The following is a 17,459-nucleotide window of genomic DNA, read 5'->3' on the forward strand; positions in this document are numbered from 1 at the left end:
TGGCCACAAAGTCGTCTTAGACAGCTCCAGAGACTCCAGATTTGCTGGGTGCCGTAGGACTCCAAAGATCGTCAAGTAAAGACCGGCTGACTATACCTTTTTTTAACCCCTTCCCAGCCCTCATTTGACCCATTATGCAGCCCCACTCCAGTCTGGTCATCTTCTTTGGTCTTGTCTTCCGGTGTTAGGCATCTCCGGCACTGACTTGTCCACAAAGTTTTAGACAGGTCGAGAGACTCCAGATTTGCTGGGTGCCATAGGACTCCAAAGATCATCAAGTAAAGACTGGCTGAGTATACCCTTTTTTAACCCCTTCCTGACCCTCACTTGTCCCGTTGTGCAGCCCCACTCCAGTCTGGTCGTCTTCTTTGGTCTTGTCTTCCAGCATCAGGCATCATTGAATCTCCTGCACTGACTTGGCCACAAAGTCTTAGACAGGTTGAGAGACTCCAGATTTGCTGGGTGCCGTAGGACTCCAAAGATCTTCAAGTAAAGACCGGCTGAGTATAAGTTTTTTAACCCATTCCTGGCCCTCACTTGTCCCATTATGCAGCCCCACTCCAGTCTGGTTGTCTTCTTTGGTCTTGTCTTCCAGCGTCAGGCATCTTTGCATCTCTGGCAGTGACTTGGCCACAAAGTCTTAGACAGGTCGAGAGACTCCAGATTTGCTCCGTGCTGTAGGACTTCAAAGATAGTCAAGTAAAAACCGGCTAAGTAGCTTTTTTTAACCCCTTCCCGTCCCTCCTTTGTTCGATGTGCAGCCCCACTCCGGTCTGGCCATCTTCTTTGGTCAATCTTCCGGCGTCAGGCATCACTGCATCTCCTGCTCTGACTTGTCCATAAAGTCTTAGACATTTCGAGAGAGTCCAGATTTGCTGGGTGCCGAAGGACTCAAAAGATGGTCAAGTAAAGACCGGCTAAGTATACCTTTTTTAACCCCTTCCCAGCCTTTTTGAAGGATTCATTGAATTGTAAAAAAATCTAATTCTGGAGAATCCGATTTTTGTTTATGAAGCTTGAGGTGAATTCCTTTTGCTTCAAAACGATTCACTCATTTCTAGTGATAGTATGTCTTCCATATGCCATCGCTATGTGAGATGTGAATACCTCTTTAAAGTGAAAAACAATTACGTTGCAGTGGAAAAGCAGAATTGAACATTTTTACCCGTACTTCCCCCATTTATAGGTCATGCCCCATCCACACCCCAATTAAGCATCATCTAAATGTGCAATCAAAGAAAAAAAAAACCACCTGGAATCAGGAGAATTCAGCAGCTTTTAAGGTCATTGCCAACTCTTCCTGGACTCTGAGTTTCTCCTTTTTTCGGGGATCCTCATGGAAGTTTTGGGAGAGTTGGGAAAAAAATTATTAAAATGATTATATGGCCCAAAAAAATATATTTATGCTGTCAATTCCTTTTCATACTGTCCTCCATACGGTATTATTTAATTCCTTGTAACATTACTTTAAGTTGTTCCGTATCCCGACCACGTCTTACCTCCGGAGTATAGTACAGATGGGTACGACTTTACTTGTTCAGGTTTGGCAGGGAAAACTGTGCAGATTTGTCTACCGGCCTTACATTTAATAGGACTGCTATTGCAAGAACGCCAAGATTGCACATGACTCTTGAATGCCGAAAGCTATCCCGGCTGCCGAGATGAAAGATGCGCCCGCTTGCCAAGTAGGGCATTTGGCCTGGACTCTTTACTTCGGTGGATACCTGGTGCTAAATCAAGTTACTTATCAATAGTAATTCTACAGAACTTGAGTGCAGCGTTTTGCTCCATCGATCATTTATATTTCTCGCAGCATAAAAAAGTCACCAAAATCCTATTACTCTCATTAAGGAGCGCTCTCAGGAGGCCGCGCGGATCGCAGGCGCCGATGCTGCTTTGATTACTAATGCTAATCATAGATTTTACTTTTTTTTCATCCATCTGTGGTCACGCCTGATTTTTTACTTGATTTTAAACCCATATTTCACTGTAAAACATTCTAAAAACTTCAAGCAATGAAAAGCGCAACAAAAAAAAATCGCACGATTTGGGTACGTTCATATGACCGATTGCTCTAAAGATAAGAGTTATCTTACATAAACAGAAAATAATGTGAAAATAATCACGGCATGTACAAGTATCTTGCGTATTTAAGAGTCTGTGGGTGCGCAAAAAAAAAAACAGACCCCATGCCCATCTTCCTTGTAGCATCTTAAAGGGGTGGTCCAAAGTCATTTTCATCTTAAATCCCTATCTATTTAATGCCATAATCTAAACTATTTTCCAATATAATTGAATAAAAAAATCCCTCTCCTTCCCTTACAACACTATCTAACTGCTTTTTTTTTCACTTTCCTTTCTATGACGTTTCGCTTAAAAAATCCCATTGCATGCTAGGATGATCAAATGAAGCATTACTAGGGGCCAGAGGCTGCAACAAACGAGGTGTGATCAGTAACTGGGTTAGTGACTGGGCTAGTCCCTGCGCTATGTGCACTGTGCAATGTGCACAATGACAGTGCACTCTCTTGCTGTCTTGAATCAGCAGTAACGAGCTGGCACCAGAGTGCATTCTCAGAATATCCTGTGTGCCGAACCCAGTAATATCAGTTGCAAGGGTGGTACTGTGCTCTGTTGCCTGCTCATTAGTGTTGATTTGAGCTAGAAATAGAGAGCGCACTGTCATTGTACACATCGTGCAGGAACTAGCCTAGCCATTAACCCAGTCACTTATGACGCTTTGTTTCAGGGAGAGGTCATTGACTGCAGCCTCTGCTCCCTGATGGCGTTGCATTTGAGAATTCCAGCGTGCACTGGGCTTCTTAAATGACGTGTCATCAAGGAGGAAGCAGAAAAAAAAGAAAGTAGTTAGATAGTGTAGTTAGGGAAGGATAGGGAATTTTTAATTCAAGTGTATTAGTAAATAGTTTAGACTATGGCATTAAACAAATAGGGATTTAGGATGACAATTAATTTGGACTTCCGACCATCCTTTTAATTTGGTCTTGTAAATTTGATTAGTGGCTGATGTATAAACACGGATGTAAAAAATAGACATACGGATTATATGCCGTACACATGACCATATAAATGAAAATATCGCCTGTTTTGTCTGGACATCAGACCACTTATTTTTTGTATGTGGTGTTAACATGGGATATGATGCAGTTCTTGCCAGTAAGCTTTTTGTGGAACGTAGCCGTAATATCACTCGTTCATTCGAAAATACGCAACTTCGAATAAAGCCAAAGCATCAGCTGCGCTTCATAGGAACACAATGAATCAAAATGTTCCACGGGGAATTAACAGCATATGGACCGCATTTAGCCAATTTGTTCTTGTGCTATTAAACAAAATTCTCTTCTAGATGTTATGTAACTGGAAAAATAAAAATAAAAGTTGAAACTGAGTATAATAGTATAGTACAATGGATGAGTCCTGCTGAATCAGGTTCTTATGACCTCATCTATAACATAAACTTTCCAACTTTGTAGTATGGTACCGACTTAAAGGGGGTCTATCAGCCCAGACTGATAGGATAAACTAAGCACATAGCCTTTTAGGGGATAAAACCCCTGTAAAAGTCGCACCTTTAGTGATCTAACCTCTCCCTCCATTCTGCGGAAACTGATTTCTAATCAAATATTCTAATTAGGATGTTCGGAGCACCCTGGGTGTGGCCTATAGGCTCAGTGTACAGTACCGCCCACTGGTTCTGCATACCCCACCTCCCTCACTGCTGATTGGCAGAGCTGGCCAAAGCTCAGTGTACAGTACCGCCCACTGATTCTGCATACCCCACCTCCCTCACTGCTGATTGGCAGAGCTGGCCAAAGCTTTCTCTGCAGACAGTGCTTGCTGCTGGCAGTTCAGCGCTGCCAATCACCAGTGAAGGAGGAGGAATATGCAAAACCCGTGGGTGGAACAGTGCGCTCAGCATCTTGCCCAGGGTGCACTGAGCACCCTAATTTTCATATTTGATTAAAGGTTCCACAGAACGGCGGCAGTAGTTAGATCACTAAAGGCGCAACTTTTTTATAGGAGTGTTTTTGGACCATCGTGCCCAATTTACTTGATTTTTTTGGTATTGTGCTCTTTTTTATTAAAATATTTATTAATGACACATTATGACCACATTCGGCCAGAAACACTTAAAAAAAAATATTGTTTTGGCACAATTTTTCCAAAAAGCTCAGCAAAAATGCTGTAGTTCTGTGATCAAGGCAAATAAAAATAATACAACATGTGAACACTGCGTAAAGGTTATTCATGTCATTAGTTTTGTGATTTCTTCCAATTTTGGGGTGTTTGTATGTCATACATCATGAGTTTGCCCTTTTGGACCACATTTTTTGGATATGAACATATTCAGAATGTAACATATAAGCTAATTTGTGAGTGAATCCAGTGCTCAATTTTCCTGCAGTGCCTCCGCAGGAGGAATGAATTATTACACCATGAGTATCAAAATCAATTTTTTAAATTTAAAAAAATTTGCATTTTCATTACATTTTCTTTTGTTAAATATATTATTTGGGTCGATTATTGACGGTTTGTTGTATTAATATTTGATAATTCACTTTGCAGATTGAGAACGGTATTCTTGTACTTTTCAAAGCCAGGAAAAAAAATAAAGGACTCTCAATGTGAAATCCATGTTATTTGGATTATCGTGAGGGTTCCTTGGCGTTCCTTCAATTATTTTAGATCTACTGCTCGGCTCTGTAGTACACGGCATTTGATACATGTTAACGACATTGGAGCATAAAGTCTACTTGTACTTTATTAAAGCGACTAAAATATTAAACACTGTTCCAGCGACGGATCATAGTTCACAATTATTTCTAGAAAGTTCTGTGCTAATGGAGGAAACTTCAGACATTCTCCCACTTCTGTTGCTTAAAATCTATAGTCGTATTTTTTTGAATAAATATTTTTTTCGAGGGTGACTTAAATGACAGCGCCGTTTAATGGCGTTCACGTCGTTGGCCGAGGCACTATTCTATATTTTATAGGAAACGACTTGTTAATTTGCTAAACGTCCCACTGGATTTCCTAAGGGTCAAGGACCCTCAAACCTTCTTAAATAATAAGGACTTTTTCTTAGACTTTGCTCTGAAGCTTTCTTGGCTCCCGCTCCCGTTCCGAGTCTTTGTTCTGTTATTCCAATTGAGGCTCTCATTAGTTATTCATTCTTCACACAGTGTAAAATACCAGGCAGGGTGAGAAGGATGGCGGGAGAGAATAGGAAATGTACCGTCTGTATGGCACGTTGAAAAAAATTAAAACCTAAAGGAGATTTTAATTAGGACAAGGTCGTTTCAAGGTGAATTTTTTACCTGGGAAAATAAAAATAGGTATTATTTTAGTGGAGCGCCCCCACTGCCGCAGGGCCGAGGGGTACCCGGTACCGGGCCTCTGAGTCTCTGTTCTGGGGGGTTGTCACGGTGGCTAGGCCCGGTCCGTGGCCCTGCCTGTCAGGGGGACGTCCGGTGAACGAGTGGTGAATGATGGTGTAGTTGTGAAGTGCCGGTCGCAGTAAATAACAAGGACACCAGGTTGCAGTCTCTTTACCTCTTTACTGAAGATCTCTGGGTCCTCAGTCCGGAATCCGGATAACCAGGCTGCGCAAGTCCGGCCGGTTCAATGGCACCTCCAGAGTTCTCTTTGCAGGTGGAAATCTGTGCCTTCCTACTAGCGCTATGTGTTGTGGTCCTTCCCTGCTGTGCTTACGGAAAGTCCCCACAACTGTTGTGTCTGTTTCTCATGTTCCCTCACAACTCGATTAGATGATGTTCTGCTAATCCTCCGTCCCTCCCGGTGTTATGGTTGGGACGCACCCGTATGACGGGTAGGCTCGGAGCTCTTCCGGGACCCTAGAGTCGCCCCTCTCCACAAGTTGCCCCCTATGTCTTCTTAGGTGATTTAAGTGAGACAGCCCGCCTGTGACTGACTGTCCTGCCGTTGGTTTGAAGTATTGCTTGGAGCTAGATATATAAATACTTCCTCAGCGTTCCGGCCGCCGGTTGTGCGCCTCAGTAGGATGTTGCCTCGGTCTTACAGCACGACTCCTACTGGTATTCTCCTTGTTGCTTTGATCTCGTTTCTCACTCAGCACAATATATCTCGCTTCTGATCCTTTCTTAGGGCACCGCCGCTATGCTGAGCAGGCACGGTCCCGTGACGTTCTTCCTTGTTGCCAGGCCTCTGTCAGGGTCCCAAACCTGACAGAGACCCTACCGAATCTTCCCCCACAACACCCGCTGCCACAAGGTGTTGCCTGGTTCCAACCCAGTCAGCTTTCTGAACTAACTTCCTGCCTGACCCCCAGTTTACCCGCAATGGTGAGGAGTGGCCTAATAAATAGCACCCTTAGCTCCCCCTGGAGGCCCGACTGTGAAATGTATTGGTGTATGTGATACCTGGTCAGATGAACTCCTTCAGTGCCATCAGACGTACCATAGCTCCCCTTAGCGGCAGAGCTTCAGTACTGCAACGACCAGGACTCTGGGGCGCTGCACTCCCCCCCCCGGTTAAATCCAGTACTCCGGGACTGGGAAGAAAACAACAATACAGGTTAGCAAAAAGACATACAATTTTGTTGAGTGCAATAACAATAAGCATACTTGAACAGAGCTTCCCTTTATGGGAGGTGAGGACACTTGAACGTTACAAACATGGTTAAATACTTTGGATAACTTACTATAAATAACTTTTCTTACCCAACCGGGTATTCTACTTAGTGCAAATTCTCGAACAATAATTTAACATTGCCTTTAAGGACGTACACTCTGCATCCACAAAAGACCTTCTTATAATCACATTATAAGGCAATTAACTTCATTCTCCTTCTTTAAGTCTGCAGGACCGCCTGTCCTAACGGCTCCAGACCTACTGCCTCTCCTTTCTATGCAGGACCGCCCCGTTCAGCCCGGGCCTACTGCCCTTCCACCACTATACACAGTATAGAACATATCACTTTTCTTTCAGTTGGAGGTCACCGAGCCATCTCTATATGGCTCCCAGGAGGACTCACCAACTAACCCCGTACGGGTTTTAGCAGGAAATCAGAAAACAAACAGTTTGAAGAACTATTTACATGTTATGCAGAGTTTTAAGATCTTACTCTTGTGGTGCAGGGGATGGCCTCTGATCCCCGGCCGATGCAATGTCAGTACCGGTGGTTGGTCCCTCAGGTGCAATCAAATCACTCGGCGTCTGGATTTGAAGGCTAACCCTGCTTGCAAGTTCAGTAGCCGCTACAAGGCGTACTGTGGTGATAGTAACAAGATCTGGCAAATCTGGATCAATCATGATCGGGGCAACAGGCGGCGCTCCCTCAGGTTCACATCGGCGGACGTTCCGAGCGCACCATTCTTGCGCATTCCGATGACAGGTGTAGGTCACCTGATCCCCTCTTTGCAATGGATCCCCATCTCGGCTACAGCAGGGAGTTCTCACGTTGTAACTAGTAACAAAGACATCAGTTGGTAGTCCCGGTTCCTGTATGGAGCCCCATCCCCTCTTCGGGTGGTAGGCCAGCACAGTTCCCCGCTTTACCACGTCCTTCCTGCCGTGTGCAGACTTCCTACGTTGTGTATCTTGTTGTTCGGTCTCGTCCCGATTTTTCCAGTGTTGGATCGAACATTGCTTATACTGTTCCCAGGTAAGTACCGCAAGGGTGAGACCGTCCCCCAGGGCCCCATCCGGCTCAACCCCGGGGGTGTCCCACCGGAGGATCACCCTATCTGGGCCCACATCTATGGGTTCTCCCATCTTGGTCGGCAGTGGCGGTACCAGCTTCCCCATTAGGGCGGGGGTGAGGACTACCCGCTCAACCGTGAAGAAGCGGTTACTATTGGGGTGAGGATCGGTCGCGGGAGCGGGTTTGTTTGAGGGAGCAGGGGCGCCTTCCATACCTGCGCCTGATGTGATTCCACCGATGCCGATCCGGTCAGTTGACGAGGACGCTGGAATCGGCTGCAGCCTGGACCGCGGCTCTTCCTCTGCGGCCTCCGGATGCGGCTCCGCTCCCCATGGCTCCTCCTCTGCTGGCTCCGATGTCGGAATAGGTAGGCTCAGCTCCTCCGCTGGCGGTTCCAAGGAGTTCAGATTCTCCCGCTGCGGCGGCCGCGGGTCCGCCTCTGGTGGATGAGGGCAAGCCGGGATCACTGCGTCGTCCCTCGGGCACTTGCTGGTCATCATCGCTATCCGACATTCGGTGGCAATGCATGCACCGGGCTCCGCCATTTCTCCGGGGTCGAGCTTCTTCACCTCGTTCCCGCGGTTGCAAATCAGGGGGTTGTCCTCTTCCACTGCTGGGCAGGTCGTCATCTCGCAGCAGGAGTCGGAGGGGGCGGTCGCTGCTTTTGGCGCCGCTTTGGTAGTCTCCTCTCATGGCACGCCCTCCTTCTTCCTCTGCGCTCCCCGTGGTGCTGCAATGGCGGCGATTTTGGCGGGAACCTCTGGCGGCAAGCAGCAGTACACAGTCCTCTCAATAAAGCACAGTCCAAGCACGATAAATCACAGTTCCAAGGCACACATGACCTGATTCTTCAGGCTTAAGTAGATACTGTTCGTGACGCCAAAATGGAGCGCCCCCACTGCCGCAGGGCCGAGGGGTACCCGGTACCGGGCCTCTGAGTCTCTGTTCTGGGGGGTTGTCACGGTGGCTAGGCCCGGTCCGTGGCCCTGCCTGTCAGGGGGACGTCCGGTGAACGAGTGGTGAATGATGGTGTAGTTGTGAAGTGCCGGTCCCAGTAAATAACGAGGACACCAGGTTGCAGTCTCTTTACCTCTTTACTGAAGATCTCTGGGTCCTCAGTCCGGAATCCGGATAACCAGGCTGCGCAAGTCCGGCCGGTCCAATGGCACCTCCAGAGTTCTCTTTGCAGGTGGAAATCTGTGCCTTCCTACTAGCGCTATGTGTTGTGGTCCTTCCCTGCTGTGCTTACGGAAAGTCCCCACAACTGTTGTCTGTTTCTCATGTTCCCTCACAACTCGATTAGATGATGTTCTGCTAATCCTCCGTCCCTCCCGGTGTTATGGTTGGGACGCACCCGTATGACAGGTAGGCTTGGAGTTCTTCCGGGACCCTAGAGTCGCCCCTCTCCACAAGTTGCCCCCTATGTCTTCTTAGGTGATTTAAGTGAGACAGCCCGCCTGTGACTGACTGTCCTGCCGTTGGTTTGAAGTATTGCTTGGAGCTAGATATATAAATACTTCCTCGGCGTTCCGGCCTGCGGTTGTGCGCCTCAGTAGGATGTTGCCTCGGTCTTACAGCACGACTCCTACTGGTATTCTCCTTGTTGCTTTGATCTCGTTTCTCACTCAGCACAATCTATCTCGCTTCTGATCCTTTCTTAGGGCACCGCCGCTATGCTGAGCAGGCACAGTCCCGTGACGTTCTTCCTTGTTGCCAGGCCTCTGTCAGGGTCCCAAACCTGACAGAGACCCTACCGAATCTTCCCCCACAACACCCGCTGCCACAAGGTGTTGCCTGGTTCCAACACAGTCACCTTTCTGAACTAACTTCCTGCCTGACCCCCAGTTTACCCGCAATGGTGAGGAGTGGCCTAATAAATAGCACCCTTAGCTCCCCCTGGAGGCCCGACTGTGAAATGTATTGGTGTATGTGATACCTGGTCAGATGAACTCCTTCAGTGCCATCAGACGTACCATAGCTCCTCTTAGCGGCAGAGCTTCAGTACTGCAACGACCAGGACTCTGGGGCGCTGCATTAGTACATTAAAAGTATGACAAATTCCCAAAGTTTGGTCATTTTATATTCCGTACTCACAGAGATATCGGCATTATTTTGATATATTTCGGCAGCCATTTTGCCAAGGTGGCAACAAATGCAGCCATGTTGTTACCTAAGTTGTTTTTTGAGAAAGTAATAATCATTTGTCATATTGTCAGCATGTTCTATCAGAAAAGAGGTCCTGTTTTCACAACAGCTCCTTTAAAAAAAAAAAATCTAAGGCTGGTTTCACATTTGCGTCTTTGTGCGCACCGTTTGATCTGCATAGATCCGCTGCGTCATGCGTACATACTGTATATTTAACATGGTGTACGCATGCTTTCGTGTATGCACGCGTCGTTTCGCAGTGTGCGGTGTGGCACGGCAAACGCAACATGCTGCACTTTTGCAGGTGGCAAAAATCCGTCAAATATGCGCAGGCATGCGCATGCAGATGAGTGCGTAAAAAAATGCATTACGGTCTATGGGAACGCATTGGTACGCAAGAACATGCGTATGCATGCGTTCGATATGCATGCGTACTTTAGACTGCGCATGTCCAGAAAATGATGTCACCGCCTCCACCATGCGCATAAAAAATGCAAACGCAAGCTAAACGCATGCACACGCATTTTTGTTTTCGCCATGTACAAGATGATGCATAGGTGTAAGCATTAGTGATGAGCGAGTGTACTCATTGCTCGGGTTTTCCCGAGCACGCTCGGGTGACCTCCGAGTATTTATGACTGCTCGAAGATTTCGTTTTCATCACGGCAGCTGAATGATTTACAGCTACTAGCCAGGCTGAGTACATGTGGGATTCCCTAGCAACCAGGCAACCCCCACATGTACTCAGCCTGGCTAGTAGCTGTAAATCATTCAGCTGCCGCGATGAAAACTAAATCTCCGAGCACTAACAAATACTCGGAGGTCACCCGAGCAACGAGTACACTCGCTCATCACTAGTAAGCATGCTTTTGCATGCGTTTTGGCATGCGTTTGCACATGCAGATGATACGCTGCGCACAGAAACGCTAATGTGAACCTAGCCTAATATGGCTGCTCTTCCTATTGTCTCTTTAATTGGTGACAACAACTGTAAAAAAATGCCCAAATCTCTAATAATTACGCCTGTCTAACTCGTTTCTCTCTAACTTCTGAGTTACTAATATATGGCTAATTTTATGCTTTGAGTGGAAACCACCCTTTAATAGGGTTCCTCTAGACTTTTAGGGGTTGACCCATCTCATATCTTTATGACATATTCATGGTCCTACTGCTGAAACCCGCATCTGCCTTGAGAACAAGACCTCATCATACACCACCAGAAATGGAGAGGGAGCCACGACTGTCTCCATTGATTTAGGGGTTATTCTGATGGTGCCGTGTTCTCGAGATCTTGTGGATATTTCAGAAATATACGAGATGGGACAACCCCTATTAACAACAATGGACTATCCCCGGGGTAGGCTATCAGTTTTTAATCATGGATGTCTGACCTCCTGAAATCCTTCACAATCAAGGAGACCCTCATTACGCAGCGGCTCTTACATATGGTTTTCTGCATCTGTAACTTCCTGAGTAGGATGATCTCCAGATATCGGAGGTCCCTATGGACAATCCACTGTGCCTGCAGAGGTCATGCAGCTTCATTTTGTTGTTCGACAGAGGATTGCCCAGCAATGTTGAAGGGTTTGTCCAAGACTTTGATATTGATGGTTGACTGGACATGTCATCGGTGTCAAATTGGTTAGGGTCTGACACCTGGCACCCCATCATCTACAGGACCCTCACCGATCGAGTATTGCTGATGAATGAACCCACCCAGGAATAGACCATCAATATTAACTCATGGACAACTCCTTTATATTTAAGGCAACATATGAAAATGTATTTTTGAAGCACCCAAAGTAATAAATACAGGATCCAAATGTGCCAATTGTAGGTGAAATTGTGCACTTCCTGGCATTTTTGTTTTGCCAAAAAACTGATTTAGACACTTTTATTCTGCCCCAAAGTATCTGGCGTTGCTTACTTCTGAGCGGTGGTGGACCAGGTCCCAAAAACCCAACGATCACTCAAACCGAAGGGCAGAAGTTTTTAATGCGAGTGGTGGATGGAACCACAGACTTTCTATTGAGCTCATACGATTGTAGCGAGCTCACGATATATAAAGTTTTTTAAAAAGTTTATTTTAGTAATCTATTAGTGATTTCGAAAGTCTAAGATTTGTAAATGAAGAAGTGGCAATGTCAACTCTACACCATCTCCAGACTGCGCAAGATTTTCAATTATTGCAAAAAATTATCAGATAGCACAGTTTCCTAAGACTTTTTCATTATTAGGGTATGTTCACACTGAGTGGGTTTTTTATTTGAGAACTTTAAGTGCTTTTTTTTGTGTTTTTTTTTATGTATGGATCTTTTTTTCTGCTCTTAGTTCTTTCGTTGACCAATTATGGACATCTTTTTCTCTAGCAGAAATGCCTTAAGAATTACCATGTTACTTCTTTTTGTATAGTGAATAAAGCAAGTGAAAAAAAAGCACTAAAGTCTTCAATAGGAAGATTATTCAAAGAGTATTTGAAACATTTGATGTGGATTTTAGAACAGAAACTGATCGTAAATCCAAGTAAAAAAAAAGTGTAAAACTGCGGCACTGATTTTTTTTTCAGCAGTTTGTCTCCATTATCTTAAAAGATTATTCTGATCTTTTATGTTCAGGCGCACGTTGCTTTTCTGCCTCCCGGATTCCTGCTTGTGCTCCTGTATTACTCTTCAGCCTCCCGGATTCCTGCTTGTGCTCCAGCATTACTCTTCTGCCTCCCGGATTCCTGTTTGTGCTCCTGCATTACTCTTCTGCCTCCCGGATTCCTGTTTGTGCTCCTTCATTACTCTTCTGCCTCCCGCATTCCTGCTTGCGCTCCTGCATTACTCTTCTGCCTCCTGAATTCCTGCTTACTCTCCTGCATTACTCTTCTGCCTCCCGGATTCCTGCTTGTGCTCCAGCATTACTCTTCTGCCTCCCGGATTCCTGCTTGCGCTCCTGCATTACTCTTCTGCCTCCTGAATTCCTGCTTACTCTCCTGCATTACTCTTCTGCCTCCCGGATTCCTGCTTGTGCTCCAGCATTACTCTTCTGCCTCCCGCATTCCTGCTTGCGCTCCTGCATTACTCTTCTGCCTCCTGAATTCCTGCTTACTCTCCTGCATTACTCTTCTGCCTCCCGGATTCCTGCTTGTGCTCCAGCATTACTCTTCTGCCTCCCGGATTCCTGTTTGTGCTCCTGCATTACTCTTCTGCCTCCCGCATTCCCGCTTGTGCTCCTGCATTACTTTTCTGCCTCCCGGATTCCTGTTTGTGCTCCTGCATTATTCTTCTGCCTCTCGGATTCCTGCTTGCCCTCCTGCAGTACTTTTCTGCCTCCCGGATTCCTCATTGCACTCCTGCTGTACTCTTCTGCCTCCCGGATTCTTGCTTATGCTCCTGCAGTACTCTTCTGCCTCCCGGATTGCTTATGCATTCCTGCAGTAGTCTGCTGCCTCCCGGATTCCTGATTGCGCTCCTGCATTATTCGCCTGCCTCCCGGATTCCTGCTTGAGCTCCTGCATTACTCTTCTGCCTCTCGGATTCTTGCTTGCGCTCCTGCATTACTGTTCTGCCTCCCGGATTTCTGTTTGCACTCCTGCCATCGGTCTGAACTGCGTATTGTAAGATGCTGGTAGCAGAGTTTTGCCTCTGCATCATCGGAGGGACACTTTGTCCGTTCCAGAGATCCTGCCAGCTTGAGAGCAGTGTTTGCAAATATGCGCTTCTCTCCTAGGAAACTGTGATAGACTTCAGAAGTGGCTGGTAACTTAGGCAACGAGCATTAAACTATAGAACTAAAATCCCTCGTTTCTTGAGTATTTTTTTAATAAGGAGTAAATTGCACAATTGCTTATTTTTGTGAGCATTTTGCAATTTTAACTATTTAAGAAGATGAGACCACCCCTATAAAGGTCATCCAATGATAACAGAAAAGCAATTTTCTGCGGTCACAGTGTGTCACTTACACACGGTTGGCACATATGGATTCCATGTGACTGTAATGGGTTTATAAATGTCACCACTTGCTTTGGCAGTCACTATTCATCACTGCTACAGATATTAATAGTTGTGCACCTTGGCTTGCAGCTTCTTTGCAGTGATGTATTTTAGAAGAAGTATTTTTGGACAATAAGCTATGGTGTTTCACTGGGAGGCAGCCGAGGCTTTCTAGCTCGCTGATGCACAGATCCACATTACTTTCATTAATTAACCTAAACTTGGGGTGAGGAACTTGCACTGCAAGTCACCCAGGTATCGGGCCAGCCATTTCTGAGGAGGAATTCTAGAAATGCTTTAAAATAATCTCTGCACTGTACATTATTCTGCATCCAGACTCTGATTTCCTTGCTGTCCAGAGAGGATTATTAGACTGATGCTGGAAAAATAGCCATTGAGATCAATTCCACATTTCTCATGTAGCCAAAACCACACCCCTATGCCGTTTCTGTGAAGTATGTCCGTTTCCTTAAAAAGGTTTATCGCATAGCCATTGAAATAAGTAAAAACCATATTTCCTGTTACTCCCCTCTCCTGGATCCAGGGCCAGGACTACGTCCTCCACCTTCCATGTAGTCCACCTTCCACGTGATCTTTCAGTTCTTCTTGGCCATGGAGGAAGCAGTCCACGGTTGGCAATGACACTTCTACTGTGGGCTGCTTTTGACAAACCCATCTCTGCTATATTGTTGGGGAATTCTGCTATACCACTGGTCAGTTCTACATTGTACCTTGTGACAAACCTGCTCGGATACATCTCTGAATAAATCTGCCGTACTGCTGGCCAGTTGTGCTTTGGACTCTGTGACAAACCCTGCTCTGCTACTTCTGCTATTTTTGCTGTTTTAGTCTCCTAATTCGCTGCAGGTTCTGTAATGGACTGGAGTGTTGCTATATCTTAGACTCAGCTCTGCCGTTCCACAACTCGTTCTGCATTGGACTCTGTGGCAAACTCAGCTCTGACAAATTGTTGGGCAACCAAACTCTGCTCCACTGGTTCCTCTCACTGAGTCTCTTCTGCTTACTTGTTAATTATAAGTTAACTCTATTATGCCTGTTGCCATGACCTCAGCTCTGCTTCACCGGATCCCATGATTCCAGTTTGCTCCTCTTGCCATTCTGAGACAATAGCTTACACCGCTCCATCTGGATCTTCTTAGTGCGAACACATTCATCTATCTGTGCTACACAACAACTAATAATCAGTACCAGTGGCTTTGAGGTTCCACCTCATCAGATGAGACATGACACCTAACCATTTATTCCTTGCGTTGGATCGACAAGGAGTAAATGTGAGAGCATTGATTACTTATTTTTGGCAGGTGGACATGGACAGCTCTTTAAACATCTTGCCAAACCACACATTTAATTTGGCTTTTTCTCCTTCAGGATTGGTTCCTTATTACGGATCGTGATACTAGACCAGTCAGTCCTTCCGTCTGAGCAAGAAGGTCCCTCTGCCAGATCCTCTTGGGGAAATACCAAGTGGAACATCTCAAATTTTCTGCCTGGGATGGTAGTCTGCCACTTCTCATGCTGTTGATATGAGCGTTTGTTCTTATCTAGCATGGGAAAACCCAAATTCATTTTTGCATTTGCATCGTTTTTGTCCAGGTTTTGGTGTTTTTTCACCTGCTTTTCATTTGTTTCTTATTCTTTTTTTAATGTGTTCCTTTTTCTAAAGTCTATTTTATTAATTCTCCTGTTCTTTTTCTGTTCTTCATTATGGGCAGGGTTTAGTGTTTCCAGATATTTGCGGACTATTCTTCAATTCCAACTTTTTTTTAAAAAGATCCCAAAATTTTGTGCAAATGTACTCAAGTCCTCTGAAGTGATTTGCTTGTAGGACTGGAATTTGTACTCAAATTTTGCAACAATTTGTGCTAAAAAGTCATAAAAAATAGTTAAAAGTCAAAATAAAGAACATTTTTGGTTTTGCGTAGAATTCATAAACCAAGTACAGTATTTTGAAGAATTTAGCAAGATAACAAAGAAAAGTGATTTAAAAAAAATTATGCAAATGAGGAATCGAGTCCATGGAATTGTTGTGTGCTGAAAATGCAGGATTAGAAACAAAAGAGGAGGAGATTTATCAGTCTACATATTTAGTTCACTTACTTACATTGCATACTTACTTTATACTTATTACTTCACACTTATTACTTTATACTTGTCTTTCTTACTGTATCCACTCAAATAATTTCTCAAAAACTGTCCAAGGGAGTAGGCATGCGGATGTATAGTGGAGCAACCTCTGTTTTGGTTCTGTACGGAGTTTTGTGCCTGAGCCTAAAGCCGGCCTCACCCTCAGCGTATGTAAATACGGTCCGTTTTTTTACAGCCGTAATACGCAGAAAAGTCCCCAAAATAGTGATCCGTATGTCATCCGTAGGCAGGGTGTGTCAGCGTATTTTGCGCATGGCATCCTCCGTATGTAATCCGTATGGCATCCGTACTGCGATATTTTCTCGCAGGCTTGCAAAACCGACATCTAATGGATTTATGTGCTCAAATGTTCGTTAAAACATATATACAGTATATATATATATATATATAATATGTCATTGAGACACACATATATATATTCTGTATTTATATTTAATTCAGTGCGATATATGTGAAAAGCCGGTAATTCAATTGCCGGCTTCTCATTTCTCCTTCCCAAACCCGACAGGATATGAGACATGGTTTACATACAGTAAACCATCTCATATCCCCCTTTTTTTTGCATATTCCACACTACTAATATTAGTAGTGTGTATGTGCAAAATTTGGGTGCTGTAGCTGCTAAAATAAAGGGTTAAATGGCTGAAAAAATTGGCGTGGGCTCCCGCGCAATTTTCTCCGCCAGAGTGGTAAAGCCAGTGACTGAGGGCAGATATTAATAGCCAGGAGAGGGTCCATGGTTATTGCCCCCCCCCCTGGCTACAAACATCTGCCCCCAGCCACCCCAGAAAAGGCACATCTGGAAGATGCACCTATTCTGGCACTTGGCCACTCTCTTCCCACTCCCGTGTAGCGGTGGGATATGGGGTAATGAAGGGTTAATGCCACCTTGCTATTGTAATGTGACATTAAGCCAGATTAATAATGGAGAGGTGTCAATTATGTCACCTATCCATTATTAATCCAATTGTCTGAAAGGGTTAAAAAACACACACACATGATTACAAAGTATTTTAATGAAATAAACACACAGGTTGTTTTAGTATTTTATTGCTCTCTCAATCCACCTGAAGACCCTCGCTCGGCAAAATAATAAACCAACAATATACATACCTTTAGATGATCTGTCACGTCCCACGAAGTAAATCCATCTGAAGGGGATGAATCATTTTACAGGCTGTGCTAAAGCACTCGCTCGTGCCTGTAAACCCCGGGTGCTGAAAGGAAAGCTGGGTGATCTGTACTTACATTGAGTTGCGGTGATGCGCCCTCTGCTGGATGTCCTCATGAACTGGAGCCTTGGAAAAGTTCCCACGCTCGAGTTCATATGAGTTCATCCACCAGAGGGCGCCTCACCGCGACTCAATGTAAGTACAGATCACCCAGCTTTCCTTTCAGCACCCGGGGTTTACAGGCACGAGCGAGTGCTTTAGCACAGCTCCTGCCTGTAAAATGATTTAACCCCT

At 45.2% G+C, this 17,459-nt stretch overlaps 1 protein-coding gene across 1 annotated transcript in view; it reads left to right on the forward strand.

The window, feature by feature from the left end:
- ZMAT4 (zinc finger matrin-type 4) overlaps positions 1-17,459 on the forward strand; it is a 392,475-nt gene that overhangs the window by 150,376 nt on the left and 224,640 nt on the right. The window lies entirely within an intron of this gene.

This window comes from Ranitomeya variabilis, chromosome 4 (genome assembly GCF_051348905.1).
Source record: "Ranitomeya variabilis isolate aRanVar5 chromosome 4, aRanVar5.hap1, whole genome shotgun sequence".
Taxonomy (NCBI): Eukaryota; Metazoa; Chordata; class Amphibia; order Anura; family Dendrobatidae; genus Ranitomeya; species Ranitomeya variabilis.